At 47.9% G+C, this 14,017-nt stretch overlaps 1 protein-coding gene across 1 annotated transcript in view; it reads left to right on the top strand.

Annotated features, from left to right (window-relative positions):
* LOC118377411 (arginine-glutamic acid dipeptide repeats protein-like) overlaps positions 1 to 14,017 on the top strand; it is a 384,037-nt gene continuing 370,020 nt past the window's right edge. The window contains exon 1 of the mRNA XM_052481333.1: positions 1 to 305. The gene's annotated coding sequence lies outside the window, so the exon portion shown is untranslated. The remainder of the gene's footprint in view (positions 306 to 14,017) is intronic.

The following is a 14,017-nucleotide window of genomic DNA, read 5'->3' as shown; positions in this document are numbered from 1 at the left end:
GTGGGGGTGTCATGCTTGGTGTTGCTTCTCCCTACGCTATGTCTCTTTAGCTAACTGAAGAGAAAATAGTCCGACACCGATTAGTCCCTCTTTACTCCATACTCCATCATTTTATGACAGAATTATCAAACGCGGTCAGTTGCGTTTTTATTATTAGTCCCCCCACCCCCCACCCCAGTGGCTTGTGGCTGCCTAGCTAGGCTAGCTTACTCCCCTGGCTAGCTATAGCTGTCTGAGCTATTGTTTGTTGTTGTTGCAGTCAAATCTCAAACAAATCACAGATGGTGTAAAACAAGCCCTCCAAGGTAAGTGTTGCAATAGCTGTTGCTGTTTTATTAAGTTATACTCCTGCTTTGATGTTCACGAATAAAAAAAGGGGGGGGGGGGGTGATGGCAAATCAAACAAGTAATGTTATCTTGCTAGCTAATGTAGCTAGTTAGCTATTCTTTAGTTGTATCACGAATTATCATGATGGGTCTGGGTCTTTGGTGTGTGGTGATGATAACTAAATGTCACAAAGCTAATGTTAGCTAATAGCAGCTAACTAGCTTGCTAGCAATGAAAGCTTTAGCATTTGTTGACAGTTATTTGCCTTTTTTTTGTCTTTGAGATCATCTGGATGATCCTATGGTATTATAACAGTGGCAATTAGCCATCTCACCCATCATATATTATCTCTAAGCTTGTCAGCTGTAGCAAGCTAACGTTGCTAAATCAACTCAACCAGAGACAGGCTAACGTTAGCAAGTGTTAGCTAGCTAGGTAACTAGCTAACCAGATACATTGCACCTACCAATAGTTAGCTAGCAAGCCAACTAGCTATGCTATCTAACATAGCTAGCTAGCCAGCTACCCAGAAAAATAATAGCAAGCACGATAATGTTAGTTATTCGAAGCAGATTGCTCCATTTGAAAGGTTGATTTGACTAGAGAATAGTTTTTTTAGTTACGCTAATTATCATAGCAGTTAGCATAGCTAAGCTAATTAGCTAGCTAGGTAACAATGACAGAACTGTCAAGGAGATGTTGCAGCTTCTAGACAAGACTCGTTCACTAGCAAACTGTTAGCGAAATCTGTGATTTCTGTAAATTCAGATTTAGGGTCATCATTTAAAAAAACACCGTTCATTTTAGGGTAAGAGTTGCCTGCTTGGTACCTTTTAATCTCTAGCAAGTTGTTTGTACCCCCCCCCCCAAAGCAAACAATGAGTGCTGTTCTATTTCAATGCTTTTGTGCCTTTTTTGTACTCTGAATGTTGCCACAACAAGCAGTTGGCAAATTTGATGTGAAAAGTGATTGCTGTGTACTGGACGTGTTCTCAACATAAGGAACTGTAACTGTGATCAAATTATACATGTTCTTTCTTACAAGTTGATATAAAGCACCATGAATTATTCCACCACACGTTTGGCTCTTTACTGTACTGTCAGGAGGACAGTAGATCAATCATTTTACTTTGGTCTCTCGGTGCTCTCTGTGTAAAACACAGATGTGGTTGTAGAGCCACTGCTTCTCAGTTGGAATAAGAGTGGTGGTGTTTTCACCATAAACATTGATTGAAGTGTACTGTCTGGGACCATTCTGTTCAGTAACACACACACACACACACACACACACACACACACACACACACACACACACACACACACACACACACACACACACACACACACACACACACACACACACACACACACACACACACACACACACACACACACACACACACACTGTTAAATAGGCATGCAAGGGTCCTGTAAATGTCTGTCTACCGTTGCACAAGGCATTTTGTTTGGTTAGCCTAGATGTCTGCTGACTGAATAGGAATAATCTGATGAACGTCTGGAGAGAAGAACACTTCACATTCACCCAAGAAGGTCATTTGTAATTGTTTAAGGATTGATTTGAGCGGGAATGGCAGCTGGGAGAGCAGGGAATGATGGTGTTGGCATACATCTGGAAGGCTTTGCCTATGAAGTGTTTGTCTGACTGAGGATCCCTTGGGAGTGCCTTATTCCCTGGGTGGGCCTATTTCATTCCCTGGGTGGGCCTATTTCATTGCCTGGGTGGGCCTATTTCATTGCCTGGGTGGGCCTATTTCATTGCCTGGGTGGGCCTATTTCATTGCCTGGGTGGGCCTATTTCATTGCCTGGGTGGGCCTATTTCATTGCCTGGGTGGGCCTATTTCATTCCCTGGGGGCCTATTTCATTCCCTGGGTGGGCCTATTTCATTCCCTGGGTGGGCCTATTTCATTCCCTGGGTGGGCCTATTTCATTCCCTGGGTGGGCCTATTTCATTGCCTGGGTGGGCCTATATTTTATTCCCTGGGTAGGCCTATATTTTATTCCCTGGGTAGGCCTATATTTTATTCCCTGGGTAGGCCTATATTTTATTCCCTGGGTAGGCCTATATTTTATTCTCTGTGTAGGCCTATTTATTCTCTGGGTAGGCATGTATTTCATTGCCTGGGGAGGCCTACTTATTCTCTGGGTAGGCCTATTTATTCACAGTGTACACCTAATTATTCACTGTGCTGCTGTGGCAAGTCTTTGTTAGTTGATTTGTCAATAGGCAGGATGGGGGGTGTGTGTGTTCGTATGCAGTCTGGCAGCGTGCTGTTTCTTTGCTGCGTGTTTGTTGTTCTTCACCTAGATCTCTCTTCAGAAGCATCTTCCCCTCCTCTGCATTGTCCGTAAGATAATTCACCATGATGGTTAGTCTCAGTGGAAGTCAAGTGAGTCAGAGAGTTGCAGTGAGAGAGGTGACATATTCTCCACCATCTATGAACATATGTTTTGAAATTGAAGGAGACATTTTTTTTTCTCTTCTCTCTCTGTTAGGTTCTTATTGTTTTTATTTTCTTGTTAGAGATTTGAAGAATCCCTGTACGGTGAAAGCACTTTGTGACAACTGGTGTAAAAAAAAAAAATAAAAGCCTTCATAAATAGGCTACATTTTATTTTTTATTTTTTTTCAAAGTGGGGTATTTCTCCATTGAAATGGAGTCTTGGTATGTATGAAGTGATTCTGTTAGACTCTTAGATAATACAGGGTAATTCAGCAGAGGATTGACTGTTTAACGTTCCAGTACTAGGCTTCTTAGATGGTTTATTTATTAGCATTGAAATGTTCTTCTATCACCAGTGCTTCAGTGAAATCCTCTACACAACATAAGACTGCACTTGATATGGTTGGGCCGCGTGAATAATCTTGCTTTGTTTTTTTGTCCCTCAAACGTCGAGTGTTTGGAAAATCGTTTTTCTTTTTTTTTTTTTCTCTCTGTTTATCTGCCTGGTTACATTGTTACCTTTTGTAGGACAACGTTCCTTTAACTTACAATGTTCCCTCAAAGTGCTCTTGATGGGTCTGTTCAAGTGCTGAACATTTTATTACAAGATGTGTCCGTCATCCCATACTGATAGGCAGGCAGCACATGGTACTCTCACAAGACAAACAGGCTTCTCGCTCTCTCGCTGTCTGTCTCTGTTTGTCTGTCTCTGTTTGTCTGTCTCTGTTTTGTCTGTCTCTGTTTTGTCTGTCTCTGTTTTGTCTGTCTCTGTTTTGTCTGTCTCTGTTTTGTCTGTCTCTGTTTTGTCTGTCTCTGTTTTGTCTGTCTCTGTTTTGTCTGTCTCTGTTTTGTCTGTCTCTGTTTTGTCTGTCTCTGTTCTCCTCAAAATATGTTTTTGTTTCTGGTCATGCCAACAACCAGAGTAATTGGCTGTTGCAGTGCTTCTCATGTGTTGTTTTAAGATATTGGGCTGAGAGACAGGCCTGGCACACTGGCAGGAACGAGACACACACAAACTCTTTCTTTCTGTAGACATCTGTGGCCTTTTATTGTCCCCAGCACAAGGTGCACCTGTGTAATGATCATGCTGTTTTAGTCCGCTTCTTGGTATGCCACAACTGTCAAGTGGATGGTTTATCTTGGCAATGGAAAAATGCTCACGAACAGGGATGTAAACACATTTGTCCACAACATTTGAGAGAAATAAGTTTTTCCTGGGCTGTTTTTATTTCAGCTCCTGAAACATGTGACCAAGATTTACATGTTGAGTTTATATTTCCTTCATTCCATTGCATGAGCCACCTAATTTACCATAATTTAAATGAACATTCTACATTACCATGGAAATGATTGCATCACAATACCAGGCAGCCATCATGAGTGCACAGGGCGGGGTCGAGACCCAGGGTCTCGAGCTTGATGACGAGCTTGGCAGGTACTTCGGCATTCAACACCATAGTACCCTCCAAGCTCGTCATCAAGCTCGAGACCCTGGGTCTCGACCCCGCCCTATGCAACTGGGTACTGGACTTCCTGACGGGCCGCCCCCAGGTGGTGAGGGTAGGCAACAACATCTCCACCCCGCTGATCCTCAACACTGGGGCCCCACAAGGGTGCGTTCTGAGCCCTCTCCTGTACTCCCTGTTCACCCACGACTGCGTGGCCACGCACGCCTCCAACTCAATCATCAAGTTTGCGGACGACACAACAGTGGTAGGCTTGATTACCAACAACGACGAGACGGCCTACAGGGAGGAGGTGAGGGCCCTCTGAGTGTGGTGTCAGGAAAATAACCTCAATTTCATCCATGTTATCGCAGAAACAGACGCATGAAAGCCTAGGCTGTCCCGTCTTCAGCCAGATGTTGTGTTTTACATTCATCCACAACCGTCGGTTATACAGTAAACACGACAGCCGTGTTGTACTACTGTGGCTATCCAATCAGCACCCTTCTACCCATGTTGACAGGAACTTTATTATTATTATTATTATTATTTTTTTTACACCCCTTTTCTCCCCAATTTCGTGGTATCCAATTGTTGTAGTAGCTACTATCTTGTCTCATCGCTACAACTCCCGTACGGGCTCGGGAGAGACGAAGGTTGAAAGTCATGTGTCCTCCGGTACACATGACACTGCTTCTTAACACAGCGCGCATCCAACCCGGAAGCCAGCCACACCAATGTGTTGGAGGAAACACCGTGCACCTGGCAACCTGGTTAGCGCGCACTGCGCCCGGCCCGCCACAGGAGTCGCTGGTGCGCGATGAGACAAGGACATCCCTACCGGCCAAGCCCTCCCTAACCCGGACGACGCTAGGCCAATTGTGCATCGCCCCACGGACCTCCCGGTCGCGGCCGGTTACGACAGAGCCTGGGCGCAAACCCAGGGACCCAGATGGCACAGCTGGCGCTGCAGTACAGCGCCCTTAACCACTGCGCCACCCGGGAGGCCACAGGAACGTATTTTTGCCAGTAACATGCTTGTGTTGTTTGACCTGTGGTGCAAAACACGATGGAATCTGTTTTCTCCCAGAAAGCTCACTAAGGGCCGTCTTCTTCTCTGACCGTTTCCCAGGGGTTTTCCTGGCTTGTTTTGTAGTGATACAGATCAGTCTACCAAATGTAGGCTAGTTCATCAATATCTGAAAGGCTTCATGTCTAATTGTCAATTCATGCCAGGGGTGTCAAATTCATTTTATGGGGGGGTGTATTTGGTCTTCAGCGAGGTCCTGGGATCGCACTGAAAATGTCCTCGCTGTCAAAATGTACAAAAGAAAGAAGACTGTCTCTCGTTTTGGGGAATTTTAGATACTCTCTTGACTTTTTTAATATTTAATTTAGGTGATTTATTATTAGTGAGTTCGACACAGTCAAGAAACTGTATTAATTTAGATCCGATATCATTTCTACTAGAGGTTGACCGATTTTAGGATTTTTCAATACTGATACCCTGATTGGAGGACCTAAAAAAGCAGATACCAAATAATCTGCCTTTTTATATATATATTTATATATTTATTTTATATATTTATATATTTATTTTATATATTTATATATTTATTTTATATATTTATATATTTATTTTATATATTTATTTTATATTTTTATATATTTATATATTTATTTATATATTTATTTTATATATTTTATATATTTATTTTATATATTTATTTTTTTATATATTTATTTATATGTATATTTTTTTAATAATGACAATTACAACAATTCTGAAAAACACTTTTATTTTAACTTAATATAATGCATAAATCAAATCTATTTAGTCTCAAATAAACATGCTAACATGAATTTCTTTTAACTAAATATTCAGGTTTAAAAATATATATTCTTCTGTGTATTGATTTTAAGAAAGGCATTGATGTTTATGGTTAGGTACGTTTGTGAAACGATTGTGCTTTCTTTCGCGAATGCGCTTTTGTTAAATCACCCGTTTGGCGAAGTTGAAGTAGGCTGTGATTCGATGATAAATGAACAGGCACCGCATCGATTATATGCAACGCAGGACAAGCTAGTTAACCTGGTAATATCATCAACCGTGTGTAGTTATGTTAAGATGGATTGTATTTTTATAAGAAGATTAATGCTAGCTAGATACTTTCCTTGGCTTCTTGCAGCCACAAAGTCCTTTTGACGCTGCACTCAGGGGGTCAGCACATAACAGGGGGTCAGCACGTAACAGGGGGTCAGCGCGTAACAGGGGGTCAGCACGTAACAGGGGGTCAGCGCGTAACAGGGGGTCAGCGCGTAACAGGGGTCAGCGCGTAACAGGGGTCAGCGCGTAACAGGGGGTCAGCGCGTAACAGGGGGTCAGCGCGTAACAGGGGGTCAGCGCGTAACAGGTGGTCAGCGCACAACAGGGGGTCAGCGCACAACAGGGGGTCAGCGCATAACAGGGGGTCAGCGCATAACAGGGGTCAGCGCATAACAGGGGGTCAGAGCATAACAGGGGTCAGCACGTAACCTCCCCTCTACTGTAGTGTAGTCTGGGACACTAGAAGGATGACCCCCCCTGTAGTGTAGTCTGGGACACTAGGAGGATGACCCCCCTGTAGTGTAGTCTGGGACACTAGAAGGATGACCCCCTGTAGTGTAGTCTGGGACACTGGAAGGATGAGCCCCCCTGTAGTGTAGTCTGGGACACTAGAAGTATGAGCCCCCCCCTGTAGTGTGTAGTCTGGGACACTGGAAAGATGAGCCCCCACCTGTAGTGTAGTCTGGGACACTGAAAGGATGAGCCCCCCTTGTAGTGTAGTCTGGGACACTAGAAGGATGACCCCCCTCTGTAGTGTAGTCTGGGACACTGGAAGGAAGAGCCCCCCTGTAGTGTAGTCTGGGACACTAGAAGGATGACCCCCCTCTGTAGTGTAGTCTGGGACACTAGAAGGATGAGCCCCCCTGTAGTGTAGTCTGGGACACTAGAAGGATGAGCCCCCCTGTAGTGTAGTCTGGGACACTAGAAGGATGAGCCCCCCATGTAGTGTAGTCTGGGACACTAGAAGGATGAGCCCCCCATGTAGTGTAGTCTGGGACACTAGAAGGATGAGCCCCCCCATGTAGTGTAGTCTGGGACACTAGAAGGATGAGCCCCCCTGTAGTGTAGTCTGGGACACTAGGAGGGAAGACAGGACAACACAGTAGGACAACACAGTAGGATCTGAGTGAACTATTTAACTAGAAAACATTGTCGCTCCCCGTTGCTACTAGTGGCACTTCCAGAAGCAGACTGAGTTCTGTTAAACAGCGCTCTGTCAAGCCTTTGACTCCCCTTTCATTAGAAGATGAAGTGTTTTTCTTTGAACTGAGGGACATAAATGGGACACTATTCCCTATGTAGTGCACTACCTTTGACCAGAGTCCTATGGGCCCTAATCAAATGTAGTGCACTACATAGGGAATAGGGTGTCGTTTGGGACTCACAGCTTGGAATAATGGAGGTGCAGTCGTTATTGACTTATTGGCACACACACACACACACACACACACACACACACACACACACACACACACACACACACACACAGAGATACTAACACTGATACACAGGATACCTTATTGCTTTCCCCTCCTCTCTGGTAATGGGACCTCCAATACATCTGGACACCATGTTGTTGAAAGACACAAAATGGTAGCAAGGTGTAAGGTCTTGCTCCGATCTCTTGACACCATATCAAAGGTAAATAATGATTCATATTTAATCAGCAATTATTCGGAAAGACGTTTCTGGGCTGTGTTTGTGATCAGTTGAATTATTCTGTGGACTAAATTGATCAGTTTTATAGAGGAGGGGGAGAGGGTCCATATGAAGGAGGGGGTTCCATATGAAGGAGGGGGTTCATATGAAGGAGGGGGGTTCCATATGAAGGGGGTTCCATATGAAGGAGGGGGGTCCATATGAAGGAGGGGGGATCCATATGAAGGAGGGGGAGAGGATCCATATGAGAGGGGAGAGGGTCCATATGAAGGAGGGGGAGAGGATCCATATGAAGGGGGGGGGATCCATATGAAGGAGGGGGGAGGATCCATATGAAGGAGGGGGAGGATCCATATGAAGGAGGGGGGATCCATATGAAGGAGGGGGGAGGATCCATATGAAGGAGGGGGGGGATCCATATGAAGGAGGGGGGATCCATATGAAGGGAGGGGGGATCCATATGAAGGAGGGGGGGATCCATATGAAGGAGGGGGATCCATATGAAGGAGGGGGGATCCATATGAAGGAGGGGGAGGATCCATATGAAGGAGGGGGGGATCCATATGAAGGAGGGGGGAGGATCCATATGAAGGAGGGGGAGGATCCATATGAAGGGGGGGGGTCCATATGGGGGGGATCCATATGAAGGAGGGGGAGGATCCATATGAAGGGGGGATCCATATGAAGGAGGGGAGGATCCATATGAAGGGGAGGATCCATATGAAGGGGAGGGATCCATATGAAGGGGGGAGGATCCATATGAAGGGGGGAGGATCCATATGAAAGGGGGGAGGATCCATATGAAGGAGGGGGGATCCATATGAAGGGGGGGGATCCATATGAAGGGGAGGGGATCCATATGAAGGGGGGAGGATCCATATGAAGGGGGAGGATCCATATGAAGGAGGGGGAGGATCCATATGAAGGAGGGGGGAGGGGATCCATATGAAGGGCGGGAGAGGATCCATATGAAGGGGGGAGGATCCATATGAAGGGGGGAGGATCCATATGAAGGGGGGTTTATCCATATGAAGGAGGGGGGGAGGATCCATATGAAGGGGGGATCATATGAATGAGGGGGAGGATCCATATGAATGAGGGGGAGGGGATCCATATGAGGGGGATTCATATGAATGAGGGGGAGGATCCATATGAAGGAGGGGGGAGGATCCATATGAAGGGGGGATCCATATGAAGGAGGGGGGGATCCATATGAAGGAGGGGGGAGGATCCATATGAAGGGGGGAGGGGATCCATATGAAGGGGGGATCCATATGAAGGAGGGGGAGGATCCATATGAAGGGGGGTGGGATCCATATGAAGGAGGGGGGAGGATCCATATGAAGGAGGGGGAGGATCCATCTGAAGGAGGGGGAAGGATCCATATGAAGGGGGGATCCATATGAAGGAGGGGGGAGGATCCATCTGAAGGAGGGGATCCATATGAATGAGGGGGGATCCATATGAAGGGGAGGATCCATATGAAGGGGGGAGGATCCATATGAAGGAGGGGGGGATCCATATGAATGAGGGGGAGGATCCATATGAAGGAGGGGGGATCCATATGAAGGAGGGGGGATCCATATGAAGGGGGAGGATCCATATGAAGGGGAGGATCCATATGAAGGAGGGGGAGGATCCATATGAAGGAGGGGAGGATCCATATGAATGAGGGGGATCCATATGAAGGAGGGGAGGATCCATATGAAGGAGGGGGAGGATCCATATGAAGGGGGGAGGATCCATATGAAGGGGGGATCCATATCAAGGGGGGAGGATCCATATGAAGGAGGGGGGAGTATCCATATGAAGGGGGGATCCATATGAAGGGGAGGATCCATATGAAGGAGGGGGAGGATCCATATGAAGGAGGGGGAGGATCCATATGAAGGGGGGAGGGGATCCATATGAAAGGGGGAGGATCCATATGAAGGAGGGGGAGGATCCATATGAAGGAGGGGGAGGATCCATATGAAGGGGAGGATCCATATGAAGGAGGGGAGGATCCATATGAAGGGGGGATCCATATGAAGGGGGGAGGATCCATATGAAGGGGGGAGGATCCATATGAAGGGGGAGGATCCATATGAAGGGGGATCCATATGAAGGAGGGGTGAGGATCCATATGAAGGAGGGGTGAGGATCCATATGAAGGGGGGATCCATATGAAGGAGGGGAGGATCCATATGAGGAGGGGAGGATCCATATGAAGGAGGGGGGATCCATATGAAGGGGGAGGATCCATATGAAGGAGGGGGATCCATATGAAAGGGGGGAGGATCCATATGAAGGGGGGTCCATATGAAGGGGGGAGGATCCATATGAAAGGGGGATCCATATGAAGGAGGGGAGGATCCATATGAAGGGGGAGAGGATCCATATGAAGGGGGATCCATATGAAGGGGGGAGGATCCATATGAAGGAGGGGGGAGGATCCATATGAAGCGGGGGGTGGGATCCATATGAAGGGGGAGGATCCATATGAAGGAGGGGGAGGATCCATCTGAAGGAGGGGGGAAGGATCCATATGAAGGGGGGATCCATATGAAGGAGGGGGAGGATCCATCTGAAGGAGGGGGGATCCATATGAATGAGGGGGATCCATATGAAGGGGGGAGGATCCATATGAAGGAGGGGGAGGATCCATATGAAGGGGGGGGGGATCCATATGAATGAGGGGGAGGATCCATATGAAGGAGGGGGATCCATATGAAGGAGGGGGGATCCATATGAAGGGGGAGGATCCATATGAAGGGGGAGGATCCATATGAAGGAGGGGAGGATCCATATGAAGGAGGGGGAGGATCCATATGAAGGGGGGATCCATATGAAGGGGGGAGGATCCATATGAAGGAGGGGGGATCCATATGAAGGAGGGGGAGGATCCATATGAATGAGGGGAGGATCCATATGAAGGGGGGGGGAGGATCCATATGAAGGAGGGGAGGATCCATATGAAGGAGGGGGAGGATCCATATGAAGGGGGGGAGGGATCCATATGAAGGGGGGATCCATATCAAGGGGGGAGGATCCATATGAAGGAGGGGGAGGATCCATATGAAGGGGGAGGATCCATATGAAGGAGGGGGAGGATCCATATGAAAGAGGGGGAGGATCCATATGAAGGGGGGGGAGGGGATCCATATGAAGGGGGGGAGGATCCATATGAAGGAGGGGGAGGATCCATATGAAGGAGGGGAGGATCCATATGAAGGGGGAGGATCCATATGAAGGGGGAGGATCCATATGAAGGGGGGATCCATATGAAGGGGGGAGGATCCATATGAAGGGGGGATCCATATGAAGGGGGGAGGATCCATATGAAGGGGAGGATCCATATGAAGGGGGGATCCATATGAAGGAGGGGTGAGGATCCATATGAAGGAGGGGTGAGGATCCATATGAAGGGGGATCCAGATGAAGGAGGGGGGAGGATCCATATGAAGGAGGGGGGAGGATCCATATGAAGGAGGGGGGGGATCCATATGAAGGGGGAGGATCCATATGAAGGAGGGGGGATCCATATGAAGGGGGGAGGATCCATATGAAGGGGGTCCATATGAAGGGGGAGGATCCATATGAAAGGGGGATCCATATGAAGGAGGGGGAGGATCCATATGAAGGGGGAGAGGATCCATATGAAGGGGGAGAGGATCCATATGAAGGGGGAGGATCCATATGAAGGGGGATCCATATGAAGGAGGGGGAGGATCCATATGAAGGGGGGGAGGATCCATATGAAGGGGGGAGGATCCATATGAAGGAGGGGGAGGATCCATATGAAGGAGGGGGAGGATCCATATGAATGAGGGGGGAGGATCCATATGAATGAGGGGGGTAGGATCCATATGAAGGGGGGATCCATATGAAGGGGGGATCCATATGAAGGGGGAGGATCCATATGGAGGGGGAGAGGATCCATATGAAGGAGGGGGAGAGGATCCATATGAAGGAGGGGAGAGGATCCATATGAAGGAGGGAGAGGATCCATATGAAGGAGGGGAGAGGATCCATATGAAGGGGGAGGATCCATATGAAGGAGGGGGAGAGGATCCATATGAAGGGGGGAGAGGATCCATATGGAGGGGGAGGATCCATATGAAGGAGGGGAGAGGATCCACATGAAGGAGGGGAGAGGATCCACATGAAGGAGGGGAGGATCCACATGAAGGGGGGATCCATATGAAGGGGGAGGATCCATATGAGGGGGGATCCATATGAAGGAGGGGGAGGATCCATATGAATCAGGGGGAGGATCCATATGAAGGAGGGGAGGGATCCACATGAAGGGGGGTAGTATCCATATGAAGGAGGGGGAGGGGATCCATATCAAGGGGGGAGAGGATCCATATGAAGGGGGAGGATCCATATGAAGGAGGTGCGGAGGTTCCATATGAAGGGCGGGGGAGGTGATCCATATGAAGGAGGTGCGGAGGTTCCATATGAAGGGCGGGGGAGGTGATCCATATGAAGGGGGAGGAGGATCCATTTGAAGGGGGAGGATCCATATGAAGGAGGGGGAGGATCCATATGAAGGAGGGGGGAGGATCCATATGAAGGGGGAGGGATCCATATGAAGGGGGGATCCATATGAAGGGGGGAGAGGATCCATATGAAGGAGGGGAGGATCCATATGAAGGAGGGAGGATCCATATGAAGGGGGATCCATATGAAGGAGGGGGAGGATCCATATGAAGGGGGGATCCATATGAAGGGGGAGGATCCATATGAAGGAGGGGGATCCATATGAAGGAGGGGGAGGACCATATGAATGAGGGGGGAGGATCCATATGAATGAGGGGGTAGGATCCATATGAAGGAGGGGGGATCCATATGAAGGAGGGGGAGGATCCATATGAAGGGGGATCCATATGAAGGGGGGAGGATCCATATGAAGGGGGGAGGATCCATATGAAGGAGGGGAGGATCCATATGAAGGAGGGGGAGAGGATCCATATGAAGGAGGGGGAGAGGATCCATATGAAGGAGGGGGAGAGGATCCATATGAAGGAGGGGAGAGGATCCATATGGAGGGGGGGAGGATCCATATGAAGGAGGGAGAGGATCCATATGAAGGAGGGGAGAGGATCCACATGAAGGAGGGGAGAGGATCCACATGAAGGAGGGGAGAGGATCCACATGAAGGAGGGGGGAAGATCCATATGAAGGGGAGGTGGGGTCCATATGAAGGGGGAGGATCCATATGAAGGGGGGAGATCCAAATGAAGGGGGGATCCATATGGATCCGATTCTAGATTTAATTTTGGATTGGAGATGCTTAATGTGAGTCTGGAAGGAGAGTTTACAGTCTAACCAGATACCTAGGTATTTGTAGTTGTCCACATATTCTAAGTCCAAACCATCCAGAGTAGTGATGCTAGACGGGCGGGTGCGGGCAGCGATCGGTTGAAGAGCATACGTTTAGTTTTGCTTGCATTTAAGAGCAGTTGGAGGCCATGGAAGGAGTGTTGTACGGCATTGAAGCTCATCTGGAGGTTAGTTAACACAGTGTCCAAAGAAGGGCCAGATGTATACAGAATGGTGTCATCTGCGGAGAGGTGGATCAGAGACTCACCAGCAGTAAGAGTGACATCATTGATATATACAGAGAAAATAGTCAGCCCAAGAGTTGAACCCTGTGGCACCCCGATGTGGCACTCCCGATTTGACACACTGAACTCTGAAAAGTAGTTGGTGATCCAGGCGAGGCAGTCATTTGAGAAACCAAGGCTGCTGAGTTTGCCGATAAGAATGTGGTGATTGACAGACTCGAAAGCTTTGGCCAGGTCGATGAATACGGCTGCACAGTACTGTCTTTTATCGATGGCGGTTATGATATCGTTTAGGACCTTGAGTGTGGCTCATAGCGGAGAAGGTACGGTGAGATTCGAAATGGTCGGTGATCTGTTTAACTTTAGGGTGCCATCTGTACCCTTCTCTAGTGGGGTGCCATCTGTACCCTTCTCTAGTTGTAGGGTGCCATCTGTACCCTTCTCTAGTGGTACCTCCTCTAG

Source organism: Oncorhynchus keta, chromosome 27 (assembly GCF_023373465.1).
Source record: "Oncorhynchus keta strain PuntledgeMale-10-30-2019 chromosome 27, Oket_V2, whole genome shotgun sequence".
Classification (NCBI taxonomy): Eukaryota; Metazoa; Chordata; class Actinopteri; order Salmoniformes; family Salmonidae; genus Oncorhynchus; species Oncorhynchus keta.
The sequence above is the reverse complement of the archived record's forward strand: the minus strand, read 5'-3'. Positions and strand labels throughout refer to the sequence as shown.